Here is a 12,932-nt window from a genome sequence, read left to right on the forward strand (position 1 = left end):
GAAAAAATCCAGTCCATCCATTAATTATTCTCTGCATTTCACATACAACTGTAACCTCCTCTTGCCCCACCCCGTGTGTGGCTCAGGCTGTGCGAGGGAGAGTCTTCCAGTCAGGAGTGTCTGAAGCCTCCTGCCGGTGCCCAGCCGGAAACCTGGCCAGAGTTTCTGTCCTTAATGAGAGCTCTGCTGTGACGCCAGTTGACCTGTGACTTTAATTGTAAATTGTTCAAACGTTTTGGTACACTGCTACATGTACCAGAAAAATCTTAAAGGTCATCCTACGTGTGCTTGGGCTTTTTTCCAACTTAGCATGAGTGAAAAAGGCAGAAAGTACCACGTCATCTAGAAGTGGGCATGAGGTGTTGCGGGTGGGGGTGTCGACTCACAAACCTATAGGACTTGTATCGGTTCTGTTCTCAGGGATGCTAGCCTGTCAGAGTCTGAGCTGCGGAGTCAGATCTGGTCCCACACAGAGTAAAGAGTTTAGTCTTCTTAGTATCTTACTTTTTTTAAAAAAATTTTCTTTTTAAAAAAACATTTTTTTATTGATTTCAGAGAGGAAGGGAGAGGAAGGGAGAGAGAGAAACATCATGATGAGAGAATCATTCATCGGCTGCTTCCTACACACTCCACACCAGGGATGATGCCTGCAACCGGGAATGGAAGCGTGACCTCCAGGTTCATGGGTCAATGCTCAACCAGTGAGCCAGGCGGGGTTTGTTAATATCTTTTAAAGGTTGCCCCCCTCCCTCTAATTTGGAAACGTTTCTGGAAAATGATTAAAACCAGGTTACATACTTAAAATGGAAAACAGCACATGCTCCATCGTCGTGTATTCCAGACTTCCCGTCTCCGCATGTCCTGGCTTTTGTTGGTATGGCTCTAAATCTTTTGTTCAGCTTTTACACATTCTTGGCTTTGGAAATAGTTTGACAAAGTGCTTCCGAGATTATTACTTAAATCTCTCATTGAGTTTCAGTTTCAGTATTCTTGACCACTAACAGACTTTTCGGGGGGGTTTTAAGGGTTCTCCCTTACCCTCAGAGAACACGAAACCTTCTTTGGCCTAATTAAAAGGATTGCATGAGGGCCAAATTTTTTTCCTTCTTAATACAATGCAGTCATTTAAGGACATCGTATGTATGTGCACACACACACACATATGTTCTCAGAGCTCTTGTACTGCTCTGTATTTATGTGTCGGTGTAAAAATAAGTTTATTATCCTAAGAAGGTTTCCCTTTCTCTAGACTTTGTGCTTTCCAAAAACTACCACTTCTGTTGCTACAGAACAAACACTTCCAAGGGGGAGCAGGGGCTTTGTTAAAATGTATGGAACCAGGCTCACCCTGTCTGTGCTGTTGATGGGGAGTAGGGTGCTGGGCAGGGCAGTCTGGCCTTGACTTAGGAAGGCTTACATCCATCTCGCCCTGTGGGGGAACCACCGGGCTACTCAAATGTGCCTCTTTGGCTGCAGCTCCCATTGCGGGAGGCCAGCTGTCTTGGAAAAGGCCGGTAGGGCGTCCTGGTCTGGATGGGATGGAAGGAAAGAACTGGAAAAGCCAAAGAAGATGGTCAGGGGCTAAAGGCCTAAGGCACTTGAGGCTGTAAGTGACAGAGAAGAAAGTCTTAGTGCAGTGGTTCTCAACCTTCTGGCCCTTTAAATACAGTTCCTCATGTTGTGACCCAACCATAAAATTATTTTCGTTGCTACTTCATAACTGTAATGTTGCTACTGTTATGAATCATAATGCAAATATCAGATATGCAGGACAGTCTTAGACGACCCCTGTGAAAGGGTCATTCGACCGCCAAAGGGGTCATGACCCACAGGTTGAGAACCACTGTCTTAGTGGTTATTCCGAACACGTTAATTCCTATTAACTCCCTCGTAAACATGGAGTAAATGATTCTGCACTTCCACAGACACGGACTCAAGCACCTCACAGTAAGCGAAACTTCCTTTTGTAAGAACACGGAGTGTCAAGTGTGTTACATACAGAAGCCTCATTTATAGACGATGTCTCCAAAAAAAGTGCCCGGCCGGTGTGGCTGAGTGGCTGAGTGTCAACCTTTGAATCAGGTCACGGTACGATTCCTGGTCAGGGCACATGTCAGGGTTTCAGGCTCAATCCCCCGTAGGGGGCATGCAGAAGGCAGCGGATCAATGATTCTCTCTCATCATGGATGTTTCTATCTCTCCCTCTCCCTTCTTTTCTCTGAAATCAATTTTTTTTAAAGTGGTGAAATAACTCTAAGTCATAACAAGACGACCAAGTCGTTCAGATTACGAGGACCTGCGTGCTAGCCCCTTCCAGGACCTGGGAATAGAGTGGTGACAACAGAGACCCCTGCCCTTGTGAACTTACATTCAGGCGGGGAAGGCAGACCATAGGCACGTCACGTAGTGTTAAGTGCCATGAATACAAACTAAACGAGGTGAAGGTACAAAGAGAGGTGATGGGGAGGAAGGCAGAGGCCACAATTGTGCAAAACCTGAATAAAGGGCCGTGCGACACATGGAGTGGACTTTCCAGGCAGGAGGTTCAAGAAGCGCCAAGCACCCGAACCGGGGCATGCGTGGGGCGTTACAGGAGCAGAGCAGCAAGGCGGCCAGCGTGGCTGGAGCAGAGTGAGGGCCAAGGGGAGAGGCATGTGGGGCCGATCTGGGAGGGACCTGCCGGCCAAGGTCAGGAGTTTGAGTCTGAAATCCCCTTTTGTTTCTCTTCAGTAACACTTTCTGCCCCGGAACCACCCACCGCCTTGTTTAGGGAAAACCTTTAAAAGCCTATGTTTCAGGATAAATCTAGAGACTGTGGTTGTTCCACATGCAAATGCTAAATAGCATAGAAGACATTTTGTTGAGGTGAGGACAGGCTGAACCTGAGACAGTAATTTTCCTCTGGGATTACGAAGAACACCAAATCGATGAACGTGTGCATTCCCCCAGAACTTCTTGGTCTCCACCTCCAGAGCTCTCCTCTGCTCAGGACACTTCCCTTCTTGGCTCCTGTTCCCTCTTGGTGTCAGCTAAGATGCCACGTTCTCTATAAAGTTGGAACACCCCTTCTTTCCCCCCCCCCAACAAAAAAAAGAATATATCAGTATTAGATTAGGTATCTATGGGAGGCAGAAAAATGACCCTTCCAAAGATGTTCCTGAAACCCATGAATAATTGCAGATATGGTTCAATTAAGGATCATAACACAAGATTATCCTGAATTACCTTGCTGTGCCCAAAATAAGGGTCTTTAAAAATGGAAGAAGAAAGCAGCAAAGTCAGAGAAAGAGATGTAATGACCAAGTCAGAAATCAGGATGATTCAACTGCTGGGTTTGGAGATAGATGATGGGGCCGCTGGCCAAGGGATGCATGGGGCCTCTAGAGGCCAGAAAAGACCAAATACAGTGTCCCTTCCTGGTTATGAGCTCCCATAGCTCACAGTGGTTCCCTAGTCATAACACGCTGAACTGAATTGCCTCTTTCCTTTCCATCACTCCAGCCAGACTCTAAGCTTGATGTGTCTATCTCGTCACCATTGTATCTTCAGAGCCTAAACGAGCGCAAGGCACTTATTATGTAAGTACTCAATGTAAATTCCTGGAATAAACAATTTCAAAACTAGGACTAACAAGGAACAGTGACGTGTGACAACAAAGAAATATAAACTTAAAACTGGCTGCTGTTTTCTGGCTTACTTAACTAGTTGTGGTGCTGGGCAAGTCACTAAACATCTCTGGCTCAGTTTCCTCATCTTTTTTTTTTTTTTTAAAGAAATGTGTCTTATTTCTTTTTAAATATATTTTATTGATTTTTTACAGAGAGGAAGGGAGAGGGATAGTTAGAAACATCGATCAGCTGCCTCCTGCGCACCCCCCACTGGGGATGTGCCTGCAACCAAGGTATATGCCCTTGACCAGAATCGAACCTGGGACCTTTCAGTCCAGAGGCCGATGTTCTGTCCACTGAGCCAAACCGGTCAGGGCAGTTTCCTCATCTTTAAGAGTGGAGAAGCTGAAAAGAGCCACAAAGACTTTCCCCGTAGATAAAAAGAGCATTTTCTAAGTTGAACGTGTATTCAAATGTCAGTTTTTTATTGGGTGGTATGTTTATTTTAAAGTTGGATGGACTGAGAAAGTGGAAAACAGCCCTGCTGACAACCAACCATGCTCCCAGCAGAACATAAACAATACATTGTCAAGGCCACTCTTGTGAGCACACTAACACCCCCCTCTCCCGACAAGCATGGCTTCTTTCTGGGCAATGGCTGCTGTCTCACCAATAACAACGCAAGCCCCCTGTGACTCTCCTCCTGGATGAGTCAGTGCGGCACTCAGGCACCACACTGCCCCTGCTTCCCGACAGCATCCGCCCCAGACTGGCCCCTGATTCTTTTTTAAATAGATTTTTATTGATTTCAGAGAGGAAAGGAGAGGGAGAGAGAGAGAGAAACATTGATGATGAGAGAGAATCATTGGCCGCCTCCTGCACGCCCCCTACTGGGGATCGAGCCCGCACCCCGGGCATGTGTCCTTGACTGGAATCAAATCCGGGATCCTTCAGCCCGCAGGCCTACACTCTATCCACTGAGCCAAACCGGCTAGGGCTGGCCCCTGATTCTTTAATGCCACTCACGATCATCCAACACAACACAAACCGGTAAGAAGCCCCTCTAGTCTCCCCTACTGAGGTGCCCCTGAGGACACGTTCTCCCTTGCTGCAGCAAGCTTGAGAAGCCTCATGGGGGGGAGGGGGGGGGAGGGGGTCTGGGTCTTCGTTCTGTTTATTTTGTCTGCAGATGTGGTCTGGTCAATTGGCTTTGATAGAAGTTCGTATTCCCATGATTTTACAGACAAGCAAACAAGTTTAGCGACCCATTAAGGTCCTCCAATTAGCTATAAAAATGAGATCAAACATATCTTTTGTTTGTTTTCAGATAGCCATGGGCTTGAACTGTCTGGTTGCTGAACATGTCTGCTTACCCGATCTGTCTGGTACAGCGTCTTCTATTTCCCATCTTGGCTAGAACCTTCCCATAGCTTTTAGTCACTGGAGAAAACCTGCCATCTTTTTTTCAAAAAACACTTAGTCCTGGGGCAAAGCCAGGTACGTTCTGATGAGAGTTAATTGTTCTCTATCCGTGTGAGGGGAAGCAGGTGTGTGCTCCCTGCTGCCATCTGATTTATTTCGCTGCTCTCTAGGAGCCGACACTCCATCAGCCACCCAAGCAGGAAATTGCCTTCCTGCAGAAAGTAAACAAGAGGGTTTGCTTTATTTTTAGCCGTAAAATGAGACCTACAAGAACATTTTAAATCATTTGGGTGTGTTTTTTAATTATGAAAGTAATATTCCTTAATAAAGCCTCATGCATTGATAGACCAATAGTCCAAACTAATAAGTCTTCACATATGGCCTGTTTCCTTCCAGTCTTTTTTCCTCATTGTGTATGTGTATGTATGTAGGAAGGTCCAGAAGTGGAGAGAAAAGCAGCTTATAGTTGAAGTCACACTGTGTATACAATTTTTTTTATTTTAATTGTATTTTAAAATTACATAATACATGCTCATGGTAAAAATTCCAAGCATCTCGTACACAGAGCAAAAGGTTCTAGTGCCCTTTTAGCACCACCCCATCCACGTCCTTCCCAGCGATAACTACTGTTAAGTTAGGAAGAGGTCAGCTTTAGTGCTCACCTGTAAATACTCAGTAAATAAGTGTTCAGCAGTGGGTAGGGATAGGGGTGGCAATTGTTGAATGGGTTCTTTCCATCCGTTTGTGGCAGCCAGACCCTAAGTTGACCGACAATGATTGCCCACCTCCTGGTGTCCCTGCCTTTGTGTAATTCCCTCCTCAGGAGTGCAGTTGGGACCAACAGAATATGGCAGATGTGATGCTATGTCACTGTCTCGATTTGGTTACATCAGTGGTCGGCAAACTGCGGCTCGAGAGCCACATGCAGCTCTTTGACCCCTTGAGTGTGGCTCGTCCTAAGCCTTAGGACAGTGATGGCGAATCTATGACACGCGTGTCAGAGGTAACACGCGAACTCATTTTTTTGGTTGATTTTTCTTTGTTAAATGGCATTTAAATATATAAAATATATATCAAAAATATAAGTCTTTGTTTTACTATGGTTGCAGATATCAAAAAATTTCTCTATGTGACACGGCACCAGAGTTAAGTTAGGGTTTTTCAAAATGCTGACATGCCGAGCTCAAAAGGTTCGCCATCACTGCCTTAGGAGTACCCTAATTAAGTTAATAACAGTGTACCTACCTATATAGTTTAAGTTTAAAAAATTTGGCTCTCAAAAGAAATTTCAATCGTTGTACTGTTGATATTTGGCTCTGTTGACTAATGAGTTTGCTGACTACTGGGTTACATTATAAGGCAAAGGTGCTAGGACGCCAGCCTGGTGACTTCATTACACAGTGCAAGATTCCGTCCTAGCAGGCTGGGTTCTCCTCGTCGGCTTGATGAGGGGAGTGGCCGTGTTGAGGAAGCCTAGGTGTCAGGGGACTGTGGGTAGCATGTAGCACCTTGTGGCAGCCTCCAGCTGATGGGCAGCAAGAAGTTGGGGCCCTCAGTAACACAACTGCAGGGAAATGAGTTCTGCTGAGTGAGCTTTGCAGCAGATGTTCCTCCAGTCGAGCTTCCAGAGTAGACCACAGCCCTGGCTGACGTCTTGATTGCAGCCATGTGAGACCCAGAACAGAGGACCCAGCTAAACCGTGCCCAGACTCCTTGACATTTATCATGTCGGAGGACCCACAGTATGGATTTGTCTGATTCCTAACGATTAGATTCAGGTTTAATATTTTGGGGAAGGACACTGTATCGGTGATGTCGGGGTGACACATCCATTCAGGAGGCACACAACGCCAGTGATGCTAAGTTTGATCACTTGGTTAAAATGGTTCCTGCCAGATCTTTGCTTATTTGTGAACTGATCAACAAATAATCAATAGGGAATGCTGGGAAGCAAGGTAGAGGTCACCCACGTGAGAGCCGCAGTGCTACCATTTTGTGACTGAATGATTATTACCTACACTAGAGGCCCTGGGTCCCTCAGCCTGGCTTGTGCCCTCTCACAATCCGGAACTGCTCGCCCCTAACTGCTCACCTGCCTGCCTGCCTGCTCACCCCTAACCGCTCACCTGCCTGCTCAACTGGTCGTTCTGGTTGTTCTGCCATAATGGTTGCATATATATATATATATATATATATATATATATATATATATATATATATATATAAATGGGGCGACCCGTGGAGACGACCACCAGGGACTCAGATCAGGATTGAGGAGCCTTTATTAAGCTGGCCAGCGACTACAGTTACAGCACCCCGCCGAAGCAGAGGCTGAACTGCAGTGCCGACTACAGGAGTTACATTTTATTATTAAATTCTGTGCAGGCCCAGAGAAAAATGTGTCTTTCAAATTCTGGGCCCCCAATATGGAGGAAACTCTCTTTATTTATACTTTTTCCAGTCCTTTGTCTCCCAAATTTGGAATGAGACGTCCGGGCCTTCTGAGAAAGAAGGCCTGCGTGCTGGGAAGGGGCCATGAGACCATATCTCAAGGCCTGGCCTGGTGTCAGCACTGACAACTCTGTCTGGGGCATAGTTTACGGCCTCTCTGGAATGGGAGTAGTCTTATTTTCCTTATTATTTAAGACAGAAGCCATACTATCAGGGTTAAAATTTCAAACAGCAGTTTTTATATAAGATGGATACTTCATATATATATATAGTTGTTCAGTAATGATAGATAGGCCTGCTGCTTTGAACCAAGCATCTATACACCGGACATCTGTGATCACATGCAAGCTACTGGCAGTTTAACACTGCCACTTTCAAAGTCATGAATGAGTGTCGATCATTCAGAGGACGTCTGCAATGTCTGTAATGTGACATAGAAATATCTGTGACTTCCACTGGTAACAAATTCACAGGTAAACTGGTTTGTTGTCTAGACTCATCATTAAAGAAAAATGCTAAATTTTAGTTAGAGAATAAAGAAAATAATCATGTATTTTCCCCAATTTAAGTTAATGGGCCCCTGAATTTCATCTCAAGGGTACAATAGTGGCTCCTAGGTTTACAACCTCTGCATAGATGGAAGGAGCTTGGGTCCCTGGGTCACTGCTCATGGCAGGCCCCCTGAGGGTCACCCACTTGCTTTGAGTGAACAAGAAATGAACTCTTATTCTACTAGGCCACTGAGATTTGAAAGTTGCTTGTTGTAGCAGCTAGCAATACTTACTCTAACTAACGTAGAAATCAAGTCTAAGATTCAAGAAGTTTAAGGAACCCCAGAAGGATGAGCCAGGACTAGAACAGGCAATCTGACCCAGGTCCACTGTGGGGCTGTGTGTACATCACCATTTCCCTAAGCTTCAGATACTTCAGCTTTTTTCTTAATAAACAAATGTGAGACTAAAATGAAATATTGCTTAGAAATGCTTTGGGGGGAAAAACCCCCAAGTTCAAGGTCAGAGCATCATTAAGACCATTCCTCCAGCAACGAGTAGTGGAAATGTATGGGCCTGCAACTCAGACGGACCTGGTTCTGCCAAGTGCCTGGCCAGTCACTGGTCCTCTCCGAGCCTCTGTTTCCTCATCTGTGAAGTAGAGACCGAGCTCTGCCGTGATTGCAAGGATTCGATGAGATGATGTGTGCAGCCATGTCTGGTTCAACTGGATAAATGCAGGCTCCCTTCCCCAGTGTCTCCTGTTCACTGGGAAAACCCCGGGCGCTCGGAAGGAAGACTTGGAGCAGCTTTGCCAGGCCACCCGTTGAGAAGAGGGCATCTTTGCAAATTCCGTTTCCTCAATCATCCTCTGTCGAGTGCTTTTTCCTGCCAAGGCTTAATTAAATTTGGAGCAGCGAGCCCAGATAATTAATGGTGAGGCTCGTTAGGCGGGACTTTGGTTAACGTCTATGACTGTGGAAGATTCTAGTCTCGGGCAATTAGTATTTATTGTGTAATTAGGATGCTCAGTTGGCAGGAAGAGGGTGAACAGCTTGCCTGTCTGAGTGGCAGATGGAAGGCTGGGCCTCAGCTGGGCATCGCAGGCCGGATGTGGGCAGCAGTCCTGGGAGGGGGTGTGGCCTAGCTGCCTTCTGTGCATGGAGGCAACACGACAGCTCGAACCCTGAGCCACTCTGCCTTCAGTGGGCAGCTTTCAGGCCAGAGTCAGCATCAGAAGCCTGAATGGGGCATATTTGAACTTTGAGTTACAATAAAATGGAAAAAGGAATTAGTTAAGTTTTTGAATAGGTAATACTTTCACATGGCTCTAACATCAAAATGTATGAAGAGACAGACTGGAAGTCTTTCTTGCACCCTGACCCCCATATGCTCAGTTCCCACCCCCCCACCCACAGGCAAAATAGGTAACTACGGGCCCTGGGTTTCTCTGGATCCTTTTCAGAAGCCCTGTTATCCTTTATAATAAAAGGGTGATATGCAAATTGACCCTAACAGCAGAATGATTGGTCATTATGATGCTCACTGACAACCTGGGGGCAGACGCTCAACACAGAAGCTGCCCCCTGGTGGTCAGTGTGCTTTCATAGGGGGAGTGCTGCTCAGCCAGAAGGCAGCTCATGGCTGGCCAGCACAGCAGCGGTGGCGGGAGCCTCTTCCACCTCCCGCAGCAGCTCTAAGGATGTCCGACTAACGGCTTAGGCGGGGAGCGGGCCTAAGCTGTTAGTCGGACATCCCCCAAGGGCTCCCGGGCTGCCAGAAGGATGTCTGACTGCCAGCTTAGGCCTTATCCCCCAGGGGAGCAGGCCTAAGCTATCAGTCAGACATTCCCCAAGGCGTCCCGGACTGTGAGGGGGCGCAGGCTGAGCTGAGGGATGCCCCCACTCCCCGAGTGCATGAATTTTCATGCACTGGGCCTCTAGTACATCTATAAACAAATCCAGCCCTGACAGGTTTGGCTCAGTGGATAGAGTGTCGGCCTGCAGACTGAAGGGTTCCAGGTTCGATTCCGGTCAAGGGCATGTACCTTGGTTGCGGGCACATCCCCAGTAGGGAGTGTGCAGGAAGCAGCTGAATCGATGTTTCTCTCTCATCGATGTTTCTAACTCTCTATTCCTCTCCTTCTCCCTTCCTCTCTGTAAAAAAATAAATAAATAAATAAATAAAATAAAAAATCAATAAACAAATCCAAATACGTACCCTCTCTCCCACTTTCTTTTAAAAACACAAATGTGCCGAAACCGGTTTGGCTCAGTGGATAGAGCGTCAGCTGCGGACTGAAAGGTCCCAGGTTCGATTCCGGTCAAGGGCATGTACCTGGGTTGCGCGCACATGCCCAGTAGGAGATGTGCAGGAGGCGGCTGATCGATGTTTCTCTCTCATTGATGTTTCTACTCTCTATCTCTCTCCTTTCCTCTCTGTAAAAAATCAATAAAATATATTTAAAAAAAAAAAACAAAAAAAAAACACACAAATGTTGCCCAGCTGGTGTGGCTCAGTGGTTGAGCATTGGCCTATGAACTAGGAGGTCACAGTTCTTTTTCCCAGTCAGGGCACATGCCCAGGTTGTGGGTTCGATCCCCAGTGTGGGGAGTGCAGGAGGCAGCCGATCAATGATTATCTCTCATCATGCCCGAGTCACTTCTGGTCCCATTCCGCTGCTGAGAAATGGTGCCACGGCTGGTGCTGGGAAGTGTGTCCAACTGGAAGTGTGCCAGGAGGAAGGAGGCAGGAGTTCGGAGGGAGGGACAGTGGCTACGCGGAGCACAGGGGTGTTCAGGGCAGTGGACGCTGCACACACTAGGACTCTGGCTGCGTGTCATTGTACACTTAGGACACACAGTGTGCACCCCCTCAGCGAGCCTTCGCTGGTGTTACGGGTCCAGGGCTTCAGTCTGGGAGTTGGATGGTGGTGACGGTGGCACACAGTGTGAACGTGCCATATGCCACCGAGCTGCACACTCAAAAATGGTTAGAACGGTGAATTTGTCTGAGTTCTGTGTGTTTTGCCACAACTAAAAATAAGAGTGAACTCTGTAAACTACGGACCTTAAGTACTAATAGTGGAGCCACACTGGTTCGTTGGCTTTAATGAACGTGGCGCACACCGCAATGTGCCTGGGGAGGGCGCAATACGGGAACTCTGTCCTTTCTGCTCAGTTTTTCTGTCAACTCACAATGGCTCTAAAAGAATAAGGTCCATTCATCTAAAAAATCCTCGCTTTGCTTTTTATTACAAACAAAGCCTGGGTTTTGTCAGCCGCCGTCTTGCAATGAGCAAACCGCAGGCTGCGCGTCTTTCCGATGGGCCTGGACAGGCTCTTAGCTGGAGAGAGGGGTCGGCTGTGGATCACTCCGTGGGTCAGCGAGGTGACGCGGCCCAGCCAGCACTTGAGGACGGCAGTTTATCACCTGCCGGGACACTCTGCTCTCTCCAGGGAGCTCACGGGACAGGGGACACGTGTGAGGGTCACCTTCCCGGACAGGGCAGTTCTTGGGCAGTGTCAGAGCGGGCTCGGGAGGGGCTCCTGAATATGGGCACAGGGGTGGAGGGACCATAAAAATCATCCTCTGGGGCTCGGATTCCAGCGTCCGGGCCTCAGTCTTCCCGTCTTCAAGTGGGACAACCACCTGCTCCCACCCCTGCCAGGTCTCCAGGGGCTTGGGAGGGGCACTGACTGCCCACTCTGTGCTGGTACCACACGGATCCTCACCCCGAGCCACAGGGGAGGAAGCCGAGGCCACGGAGATCCAGGGATGGGCTTCAGGTCACAGCCCCCTCCGTGCCGTGGGCTGGGGGAATACTGACGGGCTTCGAGGACTGGCTGGAGTCATTTCCAGGGGGTTTAAGGTAACCTAGGACCTTTGTTCAGACAGATCCTGTATCGAACGCCCCCCGAGATGAAGGCTGCTTTTTTCCTGCCTTGTATTCACTGTTTTAAATAATTTACAATTGTTTTAAATAACTCTCCATCGCTTTGAGTGCTAGCATTTACTGTTTTAAATAATTTACTGGAAAACTGGTCAACATTCTATGTAGAGCATTTACACCATACAGGTAGACAGAGAGAAGAAAAATAAGATCACCTGTATTCACACCTCCTAGGAATATTGCTATGCACAAGTATATCCTCCAGGTCCTCTGTACTGTGGTTCTTCATTCACCCATGAAACAAACGCTTCCTACCACTTACTGCGGGGCAGGCACTGTCCTAGGCACCAGGACTCCAACCGGAAAAAAGAACTGATTTCCGACCTCAAGGAGCTGGAAACGGAGACACAGGTTCACACGCCCACACTCACAGTTTGGCCCTGGTTTTGACTGGTGCTCAGCACATGGTCGTCCTGAACAGGATGTCACAGAGCCTCTTCTTTCTCAGGGTTTTATGAAAACAATCATTTCAATGGGTACACTGTGTTCCATTCTGCAAACGCACCATCATTCATTTAACCGAGCCATCGTTGAACATTCAGTGCTTCCGAGACAGTCTTTGTAGCGCAATCTTTGTGCTCATCGCTGGTCCCTTCCTTAGGCTAACGAACTACCTAGAAGTGGAATTGCTGGGTCAGACGGTAATTTATGCTAATTCTCCTTCAGCACACGTACGCTGGTTTCCTCTCGCTTTGGCCCGACAAGGGCTCTCAGGTCCCTGCTCCCTGCCAGCACTGATCAGCACTGATTACTTTTTCTTTAAAGTTATCTTTTTAAAAAATATGTTTGTATTGATTTTAGAGGGGGGGAGGGAGAGGGATAGAGAGATAGAAACATCGATGTGAAAGAGAAACACTGATCGGCTGCCTCTTGCACGTTCCCTACTGGGGGTCAAGTCCGCAACCCCGGGCATGTTCCCGAACCAGGAATCCAACCGGCAACTTCTTGGTTCATGGGTCAACGCTCAACACACTGAGCCACACTGGCCTGGCCTTACTTTCATATAAT

This window comes from Myotis lucifugus, unplaced genomic scaffold (assembly GCF_000147115.1).
Source record: "Myotis lucifugus unplaced genomic scaffold, Myoluc2.0 scaffold_316, whole genome shotgun sequence".
In the NCBI taxonomy this organism is placed as follows: Eukaryota; Metazoa; Chordata; class Mammalia; order Chiroptera; family Vespertilionidae; genus Myotis; species Myotis lucifugus.